The following is an 18,237-nucleotide window of genomic DNA, read 5'->3' on the forward strand; positions in this document are numbered from 1 at the left end:
TTGGCAGTTAGGGTGTGAGCTAGAGAAATGAGGCCTGTCTGCAAAAGGCCATGGGATGGGAGTGCGTGGTTGCAGGTTGTTTGGCTTTGTAAGGCCTACTGCCCGCTTCACTCGAAACTGGGTCTAGGGTTGTCGGTTTGTAGGCTGTAAAAGCCCAGAAAAGCTCTTGTTCTCCAACCAGCAGAGTGGCGCAGCGGAAGCGTGCTGGGCCCATAACACAGAGGTCGATGGATCGAAACCATCCTCTGCTAACTTTTTTCAAATTATGTTTTTGTGTCATGGCATTAGGGCACAAAGAGCTGTAAGTGCCTGGATGCAATGTCATTCCTTGAACTTGCTGCCTCGTTCCACTCTTGCGCTAAATAGGAGAGGGTCCCAGCCCAGCCAACAAAATGCACTGTTCAATCAAACCAAACTTAAAACCAAGCTCCTTTTTTAAGGGGTCCCGGGGAAATGTTGGGCTGACCGGCAAGACCTCATGATGCGAACTGCTTCTGCGTCAAACGCAAGCTTTTTTCATTCCCAGCCAATGACTTATTCTTATTTCTAAAGGCCGCTCCATCAGATAGCCCAGACAGGCAGGCGTTGGTGGTATAGTGGTGAGCATAGCTGCCTTCCAAGCAGTTGACCCGGGGCCAACGCAGATCAAATCTTTAAATTGTTCAAAATGCATTTTTTGGAAATCAGACTCATGCTGAAAGCAAAGCTGACACACTTTTCGTGAAAATCAAAACCCCATCCAGGAAAGGTTCTTGCATCCTAGTTTCTGCAACTGTCTATCGGTGAGGGGATTGAAGCGAGCAGGGCTCCTGGCCCCTCCCCGACAAAGCCCTGACGAAGGCCTGACAAAGGCCTATTCGCCTTGCCCTGACGGGCCTTGGTCCCAGCAGGCCACCGAGCACAGCACCTCAGCCTATTAGAGTGAGGTTTCAGGATCTCTCTCATCCTGTAAACCAACATACTGAAGAAGGTGAAACGTGTGGCTGCGCTCCTCACATGCTGAAGCAGCAGCAGCCCTTTCCCTGAAGCAAAGTTCCTTCATTCCTCCCTCCCATAACCCTTAGCAGGGGATTTATGGTAATTGAGTTGAGTTTCCAAACTGGCCCTTCCTTCCTTCCTTCCCATATCTGCCAGCTCGAGAAGGCTTGTTTTGTTGCACCTGGGAAGTAAAGTATCTATTTGCGAGAGAGAGAGAATGAGAGAGAGAGACAGAGAGAGAGAGACAGAGAGAGAAGGGGAAGGGGTGTTGGCAGTTAGGGTGTGAGCTAGAGAAATGAGGCCTGTCTGCAAAAGGCCATGGGATGGGAGTGCGTGGTTGCAGGTTGTTTGGCTTTGTAAGGCCTACTGCCCGCTTCACTCGAAACTGGGTCTAGGGTTGTCGGTTTGTAGGCTGTAAAAGCCCAGAAAAGCTCTTGTTCTCCAACCAGCAGAGTGGCGCAGCGGAAGCGTGCTGGGCCCATAACCCAGAGGTCGATGGATCGAAACCATCCTCTGCTAACTTTTTTCAAATTATGTTTTTGTGTCATGGCATTAGGGCACAAAGAGCTGTAAGTGCCTGGATGCAATGTCATTCCTTGAACTTGCTGCCTCGTTCCACTCTTGCGCTAAATAGGAGAGGGTCCCAGCCCAGCCAACAAAATGTACTGTTCAATCAAACCAAACTTAAAACCAAGCTCCTTTTTTAAGGGGTCCCGGGGAAATGTTGGGCTGACCGGCAAGACCTCATGATGCGAACTGCTTCTGCGTCAAACGCAAGCTTTTTTCATTCCCAGCCAATGACTTATTCTTATTTCTAAGGGCCGCTCCATCAGATAGCCCAGACAGGCAGGCGTTGGTGGTATAGTGGTGAGCATAGCTGCCTTCCAAGCAGTTGACCCGGGTTCGATTCCCGGCCAACGCAGATCAAATCTTTAAATTGTTCAAAATGCATTTTTTGGAAATCAGACTCATGCTGAAAGCAAAGCTGACACACTTTTCGTGAAAATCAAAACCCCATCCAGGAAAGGTTCTTGCATCCTAGTTTCTGCAACTGTCTATCGGTGAGGGGATTGAAGCGAGCAGGGCTCCTGGCCCCTCCCCGACAAAGCCCTGACGAAGGCCTGACAAAGGCCTATTCGCCTTGCCCTGACGGGCCTTGGTCCCAGCAGGCCACCGAGCACAGCACCTCAGCCTATTAGAGTGAGGTTTCAGGATCTCTCTCATCCTGTAAACCAACATACTGAAGAAGGTGAAACGTGTGGCTGCGCTCCTCACATGCTGAAGCAGCAGCAGCCCTTTCCCTGAAGCAAAGTTCCTTCATTCCTCCCTCCCATAACCCTTAGCAGGGGATTTATGGTAATTGAGTTGAGTTTCCAAACTGGCCCTTCCTTCCTTCCTTCCCATATCTGCCAGCTCGAGAAGGCTTGTTTTGTTGCACCTGGGAAGTAAAGTATCTATTTGCGAGAGAGAGAGAATGAGAGAGAGAGACAGAGAGAGAGAGACAGAGAGAGAAGGGGAAGGGGTGTTGGCAGTTAGGGTGTGAGCTAGAGAAATGAGGCCTGTCTGCAAAAGGCCATGGGATGGGAGTGCGTGGTTGCAGGTTGTTTGGCTTTGTAAGGCCTACTGCCCGCTTCACTCGAAACTGGGTCTAGGGTTGTCGGTTTGTAGGCTGTAAAAGCCCAGAAAAGCTCTTGTTCTCCAACCAGCAGAGTGGCGCAGCGGAAGCGTGCTGGGCCCATAACCCAGAGGTCGATGGATCGAAACCATCCTCTGCTAACTTTTTTCAAATTATGTTTTTGTGTCATGGCATTAGGGCACAAAGAGCTGTAAGTGCCTGGATGCAATGTCATTCCTTGAACTTGCTGCCTCGTTCCACTCTTGCGCTAAATAGGAGAGGGTCCCAGCCCAGCCAACAAAATGTACTGTTCAATCAAACCAAACTTAAAACCAAGCTCCTTTTTTAAGGGGTCCCGGGGAAATGTTGGGCTGACCGGCAAGACCTCATGATGCGAACTGCTTCTGCGTCAAACGCAAGCTTTTTTCATTCCCAGCCAATGACTTATTCTTATTTCTAAGGGCCGCTCCATCAGATAGCCCAGACAGGCAGGCGTTGGTGGTATAGTGGTGAGCATAGCTGCCTTCCAAGCAGTTGACCTGGGTTCGATTCCCGGCCAACGCAGATCAAATCTTTAAATTGTTCAAAATGCATTTTTTGGAAATCAGACTCATGCTGAAAGCAAAGCTGACACACTTTTCGTGAAAATCAAAACCCCATCCAGGAAAGGTTCTTGCATCCTAGTTTCTGCAACTGTCTATCGGTGAGGGGATTGAAGCGAGCAGGGCTCCTGGCCCCTCCCCGACAAAGCCCTGACGAAGGCCTGACAAAGGCCTATTCGCCTTGCCCTGACGGGCCTTGGTCCCAGCAGGCCACCGAGCACAGCACCTCAGCCTATTAGAGTGAGGTTTCAGGATCTCTCTCATCCTGTAAACCAACATACTGAAGAAGGTGAAACGTGTGGCTGCGCTCCTCACATGCTGAAGCAGCAGCAGCCCTTTCCCTGAAGCAAAGTTCCTTCATTCCTCCCTCCCATAACCCTTAGCAGGGGATTTATGGTAATTGAGTTGAGTTTCCAAACTGGCCCTTCCTTCCTTCCTTCCCATATCTGCCAGCTCGAGAAGGCTTGTTTTGTTGCACCTGGGAAGTAAAGTATCTATTTGCGAGAGAGAGAGAATGAGAGAGAGAGACAGAGAGAGAGAGACAGAGAGAGAAGGGGAAGGGGTGTTGGCAGTTAGGGTGTGAGCTAGAGAAATGAGGCCTGTCTGCAAAAGGCCATGGGATGGGAGTGCGTGGTTGCAGGTTGTTTGGCTTTGTAAGGCCTACTGCCCGCTTCACTCGAAACTGGGTCTAGGGTTGTCGGTTTGTAGGCTGTATAAGCCCAGAAAAGCTCTTGTTCTCCAACCAGCAGAGTGGCGCAGCGGAAGCGTGCTGGGCCCATAACCCAGAGGTCGATGGATCGAAACCATCCTCTGCTAACTTTTTTCAAATTATGTTTTTGTGTCATGGCATTAGGGCACAAAGAGCTGTAAGTGCCTGGATGCAATGTCATTCCTTGAACTTGCTGCCTCGTTCCACTCTTGCGCTAAATAGGAGAGGGTCCCAGCCCAGCCAACAAAATGTACTGTTCAATCAAACCAAACTTAAAACCAAGCTCCTTTTTTAAGGGGTCCCGGGGAAATGTTGGGCTGACCGGCAAGACCTCATGATGCGAACTGCTTCTGCGTCAAACGCAAGCTTTTTTCATTCCCAGCCAATGACTTATTCTTATTTCTAAGGGCCGCTCCATCAGATAGCCCAGACAGGCAGGCGTTGGTGGTATAGTGGTGAGCATAGCTGCCTTCCAAGCAGTTGACCCGGGTTCGATTCCCGGCCAACGCAGATCAAATCTTTAAATTGTTCAAAATGCATTTTTTGGAAATCAGACTCATGCTGAAAGCAAAGCTGACACACTTTTCGTGAAAATCAAAACCCCATCCAGGAAAGGTTCTTGCATCCTAGTTTCTGCAACTGTCTATCGGTGAGGGGATTGAAGCGAGCAGGGCTCCTGGCCCCTCCCCGACAAAGCCCTGACGAAGGCCTGACAAAGGCCTATTCGCCTTGCCCTGACGGGCCTTGGTCCCAGCAGGCCACCGAGCACAGCACCTCAGCCTATTAGAGTGAGGTTTCAGGATCTCTCTCATCCTGTAAACCAACATACTGAAGAAGGTGAAACGTGTGGCTGCGCTCCTCACATGCTGAAGCAGCAGCAGCCCTTTCCCTGAAGCAAAGTTCCTTCATTCCTCCCTCCCATAACCCTTAGCAGGGGATTTATGGTAATTGAGTTGAGTTTCCAAACTGGCCCTTCCTTCCTTCCTTCCCATATCTGCCAGCTCGAGAAGGCTTGTTTTGTTGCACCTGGGAAGTAAAGTATCTATTTGCGAGAGAGAGAGAATGAGAGAGAGAGACAGAGAGAGAGAGACAGAGAGAGAAGGGGAAGGGGTGTTGGCAGTTAGGGTGTGAGCTAGAGAAATGAGGCCTGTCTGCAAAAGGCCATGGGATGGGAGTGCGTGGTTGCAGGTTGTTTGGCTTTGTAAGGCCTACTGCCCGCTTCACTCGAAACTGGGTCTAGGGTTGTCGGTTTGTAGGCTGTAAAAGCCCAGAAAAGCTCTTGTTCTCCAACCAGCAGAGTGGCGCAGCGGAAGCGTGCTGGGCCCATAACCCAGAGGTCGATGGATCGAAACCATCCTCTGCTAACTTTTTTCAAATTATGTTTTTGTGTCATGGCATTAGGGCACAAAGAGCTGTAAGTGCCTGGATGCAATGTCATTCCTTGAACTTGCTGCCTCGTTCCACTCTTGCGCTAAATAGGAGAGGGTCCCAGCCCAGCCAACAAAATGTACTGTTCAATCAAACCAAACTTAAAACCAAGCTCCTTTTTTAAGGGGTCCCGGGGAAATGTTGGGCTGACCGGCAAGACCTCATGATGCGAACTGCTTCTGCGTCAAACGCAAGCTTTTTTCATTCCCAGCCAATGACTTATTCTTATTTCTAAGGGCCGCTCCATCAGACAGCCCAGACCGGCAGGCGTTGGTGGTATAGTGGTGAGCATAGCTGCCTTCCAAGCAGTTGACCCAGGTTCGATTCCCGGCCAACGCAGATCAAATCTTTAAATTGTTCAAAATGCATTTTTTGGAAATCAGACTCATGCTGAAAGCAAAGCTGACACACTTTTCGTGAAAATCAAAACCCCATCCAGGAAAGGTTCTTGCATCCTAGTTTCTGCAACTGTCTATCGGTGAGGGGATTGAAGCGAGCAGGGCTCCTGGCCCCTCCCCGACAAAGCCCTGACGAAGGCCTGACAAAGGCCTATTCGCCTTGCCCTGACGGGCCTTGGCCCCAGCAGGCCACCGAGCACAGCACCTCAGCCTATTAGAGTGAGGTTTCAGGATCTCTCTCATCCTGTAAACCAACATACTGAAGAAGGTGAAACGTGTGGCTGCGCTCCTCACATGCTGAAGCAGCAGCAGCCCTTTCCCTGAAGCAAAGTTCCTTCATTCCTCCCTCCCATAACCCTTAGCAGGGGATTTATGGTAATTGAGTTGAGTTTCCAAACTGGCCCTTCCTTCCTTCCTTCCCATATCTGCCAGCTCGAGAAGGCTTGTTTTGTTGCACCTGGGAAGTAAAGTATCTATTTGCGAGAGAGAGAGAATGAGAGAGAGAGACAGAGAGAGAGAGACAGAGAGAGAAGGGGAAGGGGTGTTGGCAGTTAGGGTGTGAGCTAGAGAAATGAGGCCTGTCTGCAAAAGGCCATGGGATGGGAGTGCGTGGTTGCAGGTTGTTTGGCTTTGTAAGGCCTACTGCCCGCTTCACTCGAAAATGGGTCTAGGGTTGTCGGTTTGTAGGCTGTAAAAGCCCAGAAAAGCTTTTGTTCTCCAACCAGCAGAGTGGCGCAGCGGAAGCGTGCTGGGCCCATAACCCAGAGGTCGATGGATCGAAACCATCCTCTGCTAACTTTTTTCAAATTATGTTTTTGTGTCATGGCATTAGGGCACAAAGAGCTGTAAGTGCCTGGATGCAATGTCATTCCTTGAACTTGCTGCCTCGTTCCACTCTTGCGCTAAATAGGAGAGGGTCCCAGCCCAGCCAACAAAATGCACTGTTCAATCAAACCAAACTTAAAACCAAGCTCCTTTTTTAAGGGGTCCCGGGGAAATGTTGGGCTGACCGGCAAGACCTCATGATGCGAACTGCTTCTGCGTCAAACGCAAGCTTTTTTCATTCCCAGCCAATGACTTATTCTTATTTCTAAAGGCCGCTCCATCAGATAGCCCAGACAGGCAGGCGTTGGTGGTATAGTGGTGAGCATAGCTGCCTTCCAAGCAGTTGACCCAGGTTCGATTCCCGGCCAACGCAGATCAAATCTTTAAATTGTTCAAAATGCATTTTTTGGAAATCAGACTCATGCTGAAAGCAAAGCTGACACACTTTTCGTGAAAATCAAAACCCCATCCAGGAAAGGTTCTTGCATCCTAGTTTCTGCAACTGTCTATCGGTGAGGGGATTGAAGCGAGCAGGGCTCCTGGCCCCTCCCCGACAAAGCCCTGACGAAGGCCTGACAAAGACCTATTCGCCTTGCCCTGACGGGCCTTGGTCCCAGCAGGCCACCGAGCACAGCACCTCAGCCTATTAGAGTGAGGTTTCAGGATCTCTCTCATCCTGTAAACCAACATACTGAAGAAGGTGAAACGTGTGGCTGCGCTCCTCACATGCTGAAGCAGCAGCAGCCCTTTCCCTGAAGCAAAGTTCCTTCATTCCTCCCTCCCATAACCCTTAGCAGGGGATTTATGGTAATTGAGTTGAGTTTCCAAACTGGCCCTTCCTTCCTTCCTTCCCATATCTGCCAGCTCGAGAAGGCTTGTTTTGTTGCACCTGGGAAGTAAAGTATCTATTTGCGAGAGAGAGAGAATGAGAGAGAGAGACAGAGAGAGAGAGACAGAGAGAGAAGGGGAAGGGGTGTTGGCAGTTAGGGTGTGAGCTAGAGAAATGAGGCCTGTCTGCAAAAGGCCATGGGATGGGAGTGCGTGGTTGCAGGTTGTTTGGCTTTGTAAGGCCTACTGCCCGCTTCACTCGAAACTGGGTCTAGGGTTGTCGGTTTGTAGGCTGTAAAAGCCCATAAAAGCTCTTGTTCTCCAACCAGCAGAGTGGCGCAGCGGAAGCGTGCTGGGCCCATAACCCAGAGGTCGATGGATCGAAACCATCCTCTGCTAACTTTTTTCAAATTATGTTTTTGTGTCATGGCATTAGGGCACAAAGAGCTGTAAGTGCCTGGATGCAATGTCATTCCTTGAACTTGCTGCCTCGTTCCACTCTTGCGCTAAATAGGAGAGGGTCCCAGCCCAGCCAACAAAATGTACTGTTCAATCAAACCAAACTTAAAACCAAGCTCCTTTTTTAAGGGGTCCCGGGGAAATGTTGGGCTGACCGGCAAGACCTCATGATGCGAACTGCTTCTGCGTCAAACGCAAGCTTTTTTCATTCCCAGCCAATGACTTATTCTTATTTCTAAGGGCCGCTCCATCAGATAGCCCAGACAGGCAGGCGTTGGTGGTATAGTGGTGAGCATAGCTGCCTTCCAAGCAGTTGACCCGGGTTCGATTCCCGGCCAACGCAGATCAAATCTTTAAATTGTTCAAAATGCATTTTTTGGAAATCAGACTCATGCTGAAAGCAAAGCTGACACACTTTTCGTGAAAATCAAAACCCCATCCAGGAAAGGTTCTTGCATCCTAGTTTCTGCAACTGTCTATCGGTGAGGGGATTGAAGCGAGCAGGGCTCCTGGCCCCTCCCCGACAAAGCCCTGACGAAGGCCTGACAAAGGCCTATTCGCCTTGCCCTGACGGGCCTTGGTCCCAGCAGGCCACCGAGCACAGCACCTCAGCCTATTAGAGTGAGGTTTCAGGATCTCTCTCATCCTGTAAACCAACATACTGAAGAAGGTGAAACGTGTGGCTGCGCTCCTCACATGCTGAAGCAGCAGCAGCCCTTTCCCTGAAGCAAAGTTCCTTCATTCCTCCCTCCCATAACCCTTAGCAGGGGATTTATGGTAATTGAGTTGAGTTTCCAAACTGGCCCTTCCTTCCTTCCTTCCCATATCTGCCAGCTCGAGAAGGCTTGTTTTGTTGCACCTGGGAAGTAAAGTATCTATTTGCGAGAGAGAGAGAATGAGAGAGAGAGACAGAGAGAGAGAGACAGAGAGAGAAGGGGAAGGGGTGTTGGCAGTTAGGGTGTGAGCTAGAGAAATGAGGCCTGTCTGCAAAAGGCCATGGGATGGGAGTGCGTGGTTGCAGGTTGTTTGGCTTTGTAAGGCCTACTGCCCGCTTCACTCGAAACTGGGTCTAGGGTTGTCGGTTTGTAGGCTGTAAAAGCCCAGAAAAGCTCTTGTTCTCCAACGAGCAGAGTGGCGCAGCGGAAGCGTGCTGGGCCCATAACCCAGAGGTCGATGGATCGAAACCATCCTCTGCTAACTTTTTTCAAATTATGTTTTTGTGTCATGGCATTAGGGCACAAAGAGCTGTAAGTGCCTGGATGCAATGTCATTCCTTGAACTTGCTGCCTCGTTCCACTCTTGCGCTAAATAGGAGAGGGTCCCAGCCCAGCCAACAAAATGTACTGTTCAATCAAACCAAACTTAAAACCAAGCTCCTTTTTTAAGGGGTCCCGGGGAAATGTTGGGCTGACCGGCAAGACCTCATGATGCGAACTGCTTCTGCGTCAAACGCAAGCTTTTTTCATTCCCAGCCAATGACTTATTCTTATTTCTAAGGGCCGCTCCATCAGATAGCCCAGACAGGCAGGCGTTGGTGGTATAGTGGTGAGCATAGCTGCCTTCCAAGCAGTTGACCTGGGTTCGATTCCCGGCCAACGCAGATCAAATCTTTAAATTGTTCAAAATGCATTTTTTGGAAATCAGACTCATGCTGAAAGCAAAGCTGACACACTTTTCGTGAAAATCAAAACCCCATCCAGGAAAGGTTCTTGCATCCTAGTTTCTGCAACTGTCTATCGGTGAGGGGATTGAAGCGAGCAGGGCTCCTGGCCCCTCCCCGACAAAGCCCTGACGAAGGCCTGACAAAGGCCTATTCGCCTTGCCCTGACGGGCCTTGGTCCCAGCAGGCCACCGAGCACAGCACCTCAGCCTATTAGAGTGAGGTTTCAGGATCTCTCTCATCCTGTAAACCAACATACTGAAGAAGGTGAAACGTGTGGCTGCGCTCCTCACATGCTGAAGCAGCAGCAGCCCTTTCCCTGAAGCAAAGTTCCTTCATTCCTCCCTCCCATAACCCTTAGCAGGGGATTTATGGTAATTGAGTTGAGTTTCCAAACTGGCCCTTCCTTCCTTCCTTCCCATATCTGCCAGCTCGAGAAGGCTTGTTTTGTTGCACCTGGGAAGTAAAGTATCTATTTGCGAGAGAGAGAGAATGAGAGAGAGAGACAGAGAGAGAGAGACAGAGAGAGAAGGGGAAGGGGTGTTGGCAGTTAGGGTGTGAGCTAGAGAAATGAGGCCTGTCTGCAAAAGGCCATGGGATGGGAGTGCGTGGTTGCAGGTTGTTTGGCTTTGTAAGGCCTACTGCCCGCTTCACTCGAAACTGGGTCTAGGGTTGTCGGTTTGTAGGCTGTAAAAGCCCAGAAAAGCTCTTGTTCTCCAACCAGCAGAGTGGCGCAGCGGAAGCGTGCTGGGCCCATAACCCAGAGGTCGATGGATCGAAACCATCCTCTGCTAACTTTTTTCAAATTATGTTTTTGTGTCATGGCATTAGGGCACAAAGAGCTGTAAGTGCCTGGATGCAATGTCATTCCTTGAACTTGCTGCCTCGTTCCACTCTTGCGCTAAATAGGAGAGGGTCCCAGCCCAGCCAACAAAATGTACTGTTCAATCAAACCAAACTTAAAACCAAGCTCCTTTTTTAAGGGGTCCCGGGGAAATGTTGGGCTGACCGGCAAGACCTCATGATGCGAACTGCTTCTGCGTCAAACGCAAGCTTTTTTCATTCCCAGCCAATGACTTATTCTTATTTCTAAGGGCCGCTCCATCAGATAGCCCAGACAGGCAGGCGTTGGTGGTATAGTGGTGAGCATAGCTGCCTTCCAAGCAGTTGACCCGGGTTCGATTCCCAGCCAACGCAGATCAAATCTTTAAATTGTTCAAAATGCATTTTTTGGAAATCAGACTCATGCTGAAAGCAAAGCTGACACACTTTTCGTGAAAATCAAAACCCCATCCAGGAAAGGTTCTTGCATCCTAGTTTCTGCAACTGTCTATCGGTGAGGGGATTGAAGCGAGCAGGGCTCCTGGCCCCTCCCCGACAAAGCCCTGACGAAGGCCTGACAAAGGCCTATTCGCCTTGCCCTGACGGGCCTTGGTCCCAGCAGGCCACCGAGCACAGCACCTCAGCCTATTAGAGTGAGGTTTCAGGATCTCTCTCATCCTGTAAACCAACATACTGAAGAAGGTGAAACGTGTGGCTGCGCTCCTCACATGCTGAAGCAGCAGCAGCCCTTTCCCTGAAGCAAAGTTCCTTCATTCCTCCCTCCCATAACCCTTAGCAGGGGATTTATGGTAATTGAGTTGAGTTTCCAAACTGGCCATTCCTTCCTTCCTTCCCATATCTGCCAGCTCGAGAAGGCTTGTTTTGTTGCACCTGGGAAGTAAAGTATCTATTTGCGAGAGAGAGAGAATGAGAGAGAGAGACAGAGAGAGAGAGACAGAGAGAGAAGGGGAAGGGGTGTTGGCAGTTAGGGTGTGAGCTAGAGAAATGAGGCCTGTCTGCAAAAGGCCATGGGATGGGAGTGCGTGGTTGCAGGTTGTTTGGCTTTGTAAGGCCTACTGCCCGCTTCACTCGAAACTGGGTCTAGGGTTGTCGGTTTGTAGGCTGTAAAAGCCCAGAAAAGCTCTTGTTCTCCAACCAGCAGAGTGGCGCAGCGGAAGCGTGCTGGGCCCATAACCCAGAGGTCGATGGATCGAAACCATCCTCTGCTAACTTTTTTCAAATTATGTTTTTGTGTCATGGCATTAGGGCACAAAGAGCTGTAAGTGCCTGGATGCAATGTCATTCCTTGAACTTGCTGCCTCGTTCCACTCTTGCGCTAAATAGGAGAGGGTCCCAGCCCAGCCAACAAAATGTACTGTTCAATCAAACCAAACTTAAAACCAAGCTCCTTTTTTAAGGGGTCCCGGGGAAATGTTGGGCTGACCGGCAAGACCTCATGATGCGAACTGCTTCTGCGTCAAACGCAAGCTTTTTTCATTCCCAGCCAATGACTTATTCTTATTTCTAAGGGCCGCTCCATCAGATAGCCCAGACAGGCAGGCGTTGGTGGTATAGTGGTGAGCATAGCTACCTTCCAAGCAGTTGACCCGGGTTCGATTCCCGGCCAACGCAGATCAAATCTTTAAATTGTTCAAAATGCATTTTTTGGAAATCAGACTCATGCTGAAAGCAAAGCTGACACACTTTTCGTGAAAATCAAAACCCCATCCAGGAAAGGTTCTTGCATCCTAGTTTCTGCAACTGTCTATCGGTGAGGGGATTGAAGCGAGCAGGGCTCCTGGCCCCTCCCCGACAAAGCCCTGACGAAGGCCTGACAAAGGCCTATTCGCCTTGCCCTGACGGGCCTTGGTCCCAGCAGGCCACCGAGCACAGCACCTCAGCCTATTAGAGTGAGGTTTCAGGATCTCTCTCATCCTGTAAACCAACATACTGAAGAAGGTGAAACGTGTGGCTGCGCTCCTCACATGCTGAAGCAGCAGCAGCCCTTTCCCTGAAGCAAAGTTCCTTCATTCCTCCCTCCCATAACCCTTAGCAGGGGATTTATGGTAATTGAGTTGAGTTTCCAAACTGGCCCTTCCTTCCTTCCTTCCCATATCTGCCAGCTCGAGAAGGCTTGTTTTGTTGCACCTGGGAAGTAAAGTATCTATTTGCGAGAGAGAGAGAATGAGAGAGAGAGACAGAGAGAGAGAGACAGAGAGAGAAGGGGAAGGGGTGTTGGCAGTTAGGGTGTGAGCTAGAGAAATGAGGCCTGTCTGCAAAAGGCCATGGGATGGGAGTGCGTGGTTGCAGGTTGTTTGGCTTTGTAAGGCCTACTGCCCGCTTCACTCGAAACTGGGTCTAGGGTTGTCGGTTTGTAGGCTGTAAAAGCCCAGAAAAGCTCTTGTTCTCCAACCAGCAGAGTGGCGCAGCGGAAGCGTGCTGGGCCCATAACCCAGAGGTCGATGGATCGAAACCATCCTCTGCTAACTTTTTTCAAATTATGTTTTTGTGTCATGGCATTAGGGCACAAAGAGCTGTAAGTGCCTGGATGCAATGTCATTCCTTGAACTTGCTGCCTCGTTCCACTCTTGCGCTAAATAGGAGAGGGTCCCAGCCCAGCCAACAAAATGTACTGTTCAATCAAACCAAACTTAAAACCAAGCTCCTTTTTTAAGGGGTCCCGGGGAAATGTTGGGCTGACCGGCAAGACCTCATGATGCGAACTGCTTCTGCGTCAAACGCAAGCTTTTTTCATTCCCAGCCAATGACTTATTCTTATTTCTAAGGGCCGCTCCATCAGATAGCCCAGACAGGCAGGCGTTGGTGGTATAGTGGTGAGCATAGCTGCCTTCCAAGCAGTTGACCCGGGTTCTATTCCCGGCCAACGCAGATCAAATCTTTAAATTGTTCAAAATGCATTTTTTGGAAATCAGACTCATGCTGAAAGCAAAGCTGACACACTTTTCGTGAAAATCAAAACCCCATCCAGGAAAGGTTCTTGCATCCTAGTTTCTGCAACTGTCTATCGGTGAGGGGATTGAAGCGAGCAGGGCTCCTGGCCCCTCCCCGACAAAGCCCTGACGAAGGCCTGACAAAGGCCTATTCGCCTTGCCCTGACGGGCCTTGGTCCCAGCAGGCCACCGAGCACAGCACCTCAGCCTATTAGAGTGAGGTTTCAGGATCTCTCTCATCCTGTAAACCAACATACTGAAGAAGGTGAAACGTGTGGCTGCGCTCCTCACATGCTGAAGCAGCAGCAGCCCTTTCCCTGAAGCAAAGTTCCTTCATTCCTCCCTCCCATAACCCTTAGCAGGGGATTTATGGTAATTGAGTTGAGTTTCCAAACTGGCCCTTCCTTCCTTCCTTCCCATATCTGCCAGCTCGAGAAGGCTTGTTTTGTTGCACCTGGGAAGTAAAGTATCTATTTGCGAGAGAGAGAGAATGAGAGAGAGAGACAGAGAGAGAGAGACAGAGAGAGAAGGGGAAGGGGTGTTGGCAGTTAGGGTGTGAGCTAGAGAAATGAGGCCTGTCTGCAAAAGGCCATGGGATGGGAGTGCGTGGTTGCAGGTTGTTTGGCTTTGTAAGGCCTACTGCCCGCTTCACTCGAAACTGGGTCTAGGGTTGTCGGTTTGTAGGCTGTAAAAGCCCAGAAAAGCTCTTGTTCTCCAACCAGCAGAGTGGCGCAGCGGAAGCGTGCTGGGCCCATAACCCAGAGGTCGATGGATCGAAACCATCCTCTGCTAACTTTTTTCAAATTATGTTTTTGTGTCATGGCATTAGGGCACAAAGAGCTGTAAGTGCCTGGATGCAATGTCATTCCTTGAACTTGCTGCCTCGTTCCACTCTTGCGCTAAATAGGAGAGGGTCCCAGCCCAGCCAACAAAATGTACTGTTCAATCAAACCAAACTTAAAACCAAGCTCCTTTTTTAAGGGGTCCCGGGGAAATGTTGGGCTGACCGGCAAGACCTCATGATGCGAACTGCTTCTGCGTCAAACGCAAGCTTTTTTCATTCCCAGCCAATGACTTATTCTTATTTCTAAGGGCCGCTCCATCAGATAGCCCAGACAGGCAGGTGTTGGTGGTATAGTGGTGAGCATAGCTGCCTTCCAAGCAGTTGACCCGGGTTCTATTCCCGGCCAACGCAGATCAAATCTTTAAATTGTTCAAAATGCATTTTTTGGAAATCAGACTCATGCTGAAAGCAAAGCTGACACACTTTTCGTGAAAATCAAAACCCCATCCAGGAAAGGTTCTTGCATCCTAGTTTCTGCAACTGTCTATCGGTGAGGGGATTGAAGCGAGCAGGGCTCCTGGCCCCTCCCCGACAAAGCCCTGACGAAGGCCTGACAAAGGCCTATTCGCCTTGCCCTGACGGGCCTTGGTCCCAGCAGGCCACCGAGCACAGCACCTCAGCCTATTAGAGTGAGGTTTCAGGATCTCTCTCATCCTGTAAACCAACATACTGAAGAAGGTGAAACGTGTGGCTGCGCTCCTCACATGCTGAAGCAGCAGCAGCCCTTTCCCTGAAGCAAAGTTCCTTCATTCCTCCCTCCCATAACCCTTAGCAGGGGATTTATGGTAATTGAGTTGAGTTTCCAAACTGGCCCTTCCTTCCTTCCTTCCCATATCTGCCAGCTCGAGAAGGCTTGTTTTGTTGCACCTGGGAAGTAAAGTATCTATTTGCGAGAGAGAGAGAATGAGAGAGAGAGACAGAGAGAGAGAGACAGAGAGAGAAGGGGAAGGGGTGTTGGCAGTTAGGGTGTGAGCTAGAGAAATGAGGCCTGTCTGCAAAAGGCCATGGGATGGGAGTGCGTGGTTGCAGGTTGTTTGGCTTTGTAAGGCCTACTGCCCGCTTCACTCGAAAATGGGTCTAGGGTTGTCGGTTTGTAGGCTGTAAAAGCCCAGAAAAGCTTTTGTTCTCCAACCAGCAGAGTGGCGCAGCGGAAGCGTGCTGGGCCCATAACCCAGAGGTCGATGGATCGAAACCATCCTCTGCTAACTTTTTTCAAATTATGTTTTTGTGTCATGGCATTAGGGCACAAAGAGCTGTAAGTGCCTGGATGCAATGTCATTCCTTGAACTTGCTGCCTCGTTCCACTCTTGCGCTAAATAGGAGAGGGTCCCAGCCCAGCCAACAAAATGCACTGTTCAATCAAACCAAACTTAAAACCAAGCTCCTTTTTTAAGGGGTCCCGGGGAAATGTTGGGCTGACCGGCAAGACCTCATGATGCGAACTGCTTCTGCGTCAAACGCAAGCTTTTTTCATTCCCAGCCAATGACTTATTCTTATTTCTAAAGGCCGCTCCATCAGATAGCCCAGACAGGCAGGCGTTGGTGGTATAGTGGTGAGCATAGCTGCCTTCCAAGCAGTTGACCCGGGGCCAACGCAGATCAAATCTTTAAATTGTTCAAAATGCATTTTTTGGAAATCAGACTCATGCTGAAAGCAAAGCTGACACACTTTTCGTGAAAATCAAAACCCCATCCAGGAAAGGTTCTTGCATCCTAGTTTCTGCAACTGTCTATCGGTGAGGGGATTGAAGCGAGCAGGGCTCCTGGCCCCTCCCCGACAAAGCCCTGACGAAGGCCTGACAAAGGCCTATTCGCCTTGCCCTGACAGGCCTTGGTCCCAGCAGGCCACCGAGCACAGCACCTCAGCCTATTAGAGTGAGGTTTCAGGATCTCTCTCATCCTGTAAACCAACATACTGAAGAAGGTGAAACGTGTGGCTGCGCTCCTCACATGCTGAAGCAGCAGCAGCCCTTTCCCTGAAGCAAAGTTCCTTCATTCCTCCCTCCCATAACCCTTAGCAGGGGATTTATGGTAATTGAGTTGAGTTTCCAAACTGGCCCTTCCTTCCTTCCTTCCCATATCTGCCAGCTCGAGAAGGCTTGTTTTGTTGCACCTGGGAAGTAAAGTATCTATTTGCGAGAGAGAGAGAATGAGAGAGAGAGACAGAGAGAGAGAGACAGAGAGAGAAGGGGAAGGGGTGTTGGCAGTTAGGGTGTGAGCTAGAGAAATGAGGCCTGTCTGCAAAAGGCCATGGGATGGGAGTGCGTGGTTGCAGGTTGTTTGGCTTTGTAAGGCCTACTGCCCGCTTCACTCGAAACTGGGTCTAGGGTTGTCGGTTTGTAGGCTGTAAAAGCCCAGAAAAGCTCTTGTTCTCCAACCAGCAGAGTGGCGCAGCGGAAGCGTGCTGGGCCCATAACCCAGAGGTCGATGGATCGAAACCATCCTCTGCTAACTTTTTTCAAATTATGTTTTTGTGTCATGGCATTAGGGCACAAAGAGCTGTAAGTGCCTGGATGCAATGTCATTCCTTGAACTTGCTGCCTCGTTCCACTCTTGCGCTAAATAGGAGAGGGTCCCAGCCCAGCCAACAAAATGTACTGTTCAATCAAACCAAACTTAAAACCAAGCTCCTTTTTTAAGGGGTCCCGGGGAAATGTTGGGCTGACCGGCAAGACCTCATGATGCGAACTGCTTCTGCGTCAAACGCAAGCTTTTTTCATTCCCAGCCAATGACTTATTCTTATTTCTAAGGGCCGCTCCATCAGATAGCCCAGACAGGCAGGCGTTGGTGGTATAGTGGTGAGCATAGCTGCCTTCCAAGCAGTTGACCCGGGTTCGATTCCCGGCCAACGCAGATCAAATCTTTAAATTGTTCAAAATGCATTTTTTGGAAATCAGACTCATGCTGAAAGCAAAGCTGACACACTTTTCGTGAAAATCAAAACCCCATCCAGGAAAGGTTCTTGCATCCTAGTTTCTGCAACTGTCTATCGGTGAGGGGATTGAAGCGAGCAGGGCTCCTGGCCCCTCCCCGACAAAGCCCTGACGAAGGCCTGACAAAGGCCTATTCGCCTTGCCCTGACGGGCCTTGGTCCCAGCAGGCCACCGAGCACAGCACCTCAGCCTATTAGAGTGAGGTTTCAGGATCTCTCTCATCCTGTAAACCAACATACTGAAGAAGGTGAAACGTGTGGCTGCGCTCCTCACATGCTGAAGCAGCAGCAGCCCTTTCCCTGAAGCAAAGTTCCTTCATTCCTCCCTCCCATAACCCTTAGCAGGGGATTTATGGTAATTGAGTTGAGTTTCCAAACTGGCCCTTCCTTCCTTCCTTCCCATATCTGCCAGCTCGAGAAGGCTTGTTTTGTTGCACCTGGGAAGTAAAGTATCTATTTGCGAGAGAGAGAGAATGAGAGAGAGAGACAGAGAGAGACAGAGAGAGAAGGGGAAGGGGTGTTGGCAGTTAGGGTGTGAGCTAGAGAAATGAGGCCTGTCTGCAAAAGGCCATGGGATGGGAGTGCGTGGTTGCAGGTTGTTTGGCTTTGTAAGGCCTACTGCCCGCTTCACTCGAAACTGGGTCTAGGGTTGTCGGTTTGTAGGCTGTAAAAGCCCAGAAAAGCTCTTGTTCTCCAACCAGCAGAGTGGCGCAGCGGAAGCGTGCTGGGCCCATAACACAGAGGTCGATGGATCGAAACCATCCTCTGCTAACTTATTTCAAATTATGTTTTTGTGTCATGGCATTAGGGCACAAAGAGCTGTAAGTGCCTGGATGCAATGTCATTCCTTGAACTTGCTGCCTCGTTCCACTCTTGCGCTAAATAGGAGAGGGTCCCAGCCCAGCCAACAAAATGCACTGTTCAATCAAACCAAACTTAAAACCAAGCTCCTTTTTTAAGGGGTCCCGGGGAAATGTTGGGCTGACCGGCAAGACCTCATGATGCGAACTGCTTCTGCGTCAAACGCAAGCTTTTTTCATTCCCAGCCAATGACTTATTCTTATTTCTAAAGGCCGCTCCATCAGATAGCCCAGACAGGCAGGCGTTGGTGGTATAGTGGTGAGCATAGCTGCCTTCCAAGCAGTTGACCCGGGGCCAACGCAGATCAAATCCTTAAATTGTTCA

General features: G+C 50.0%; 4 non-coding genes across 4 annotated transcripts; all 4 read left to right on the forward strand.

Moving 5' to 3' along the window:
• Positions 1–1,828: 1,828 nt before the first annotated feature.
• Positions 1,829–1,900, forward strand: TRNAG-UCC (transfer RNA glycine (anticodon UCC)). The gene has a single exon. It is a non-coding gene; the product is annotated as a tRNA-Gly (tRNA).
• Positions 1,901–4,342: 2,442 nt separating this feature from the next.
• Positions 4,343–4,414, forward strand: TRNAG-UCC (transfer RNA glycine (anticodon UCC)). The gene has a single exon. It is a non-coding gene; the product is annotated as a tRNA-Gly (tRNA).
• Positions 4,415–8,113: 3,699 nt separating this feature from the next.
• TRNAG-UCC (transfer RNA glycine (anticodon UCC)) lies at positions 8,114–8,185 on the forward strand. The gene has a single exon. It is a non-coding gene; the product is annotated as a tRNA-Gly (tRNA).
• An 8,716-nt stretch (positions 8,186–16,901) lies between these two features.
• On the forward strand, positions 16,902–16,973 carry TRNAG-UCC (transfer RNA glycine (anticodon UCC)). Its single transcript has one exon. It is a non-coding gene; the product is annotated as a tRNA-Gly (tRNA).
• The last annotated feature ends 1,264 nt before the right edge of the window (positions 16,974–18,237 follow it).

This window comes from Ambystoma mexicanum, chromosome 6q (genome assembly GCF_040938575.1).
Source record: "Ambystoma mexicanum isolate Mex_15411 chromosome 6q, UKY_AmexF1_1, whole genome shotgun sequence".
Taxonomy (NCBI): Eukaryota; Metazoa; Chordata; class Amphibia; order Caudata; family Ambystomatidae; genus Ambystoma; species Ambystoma mexicanum.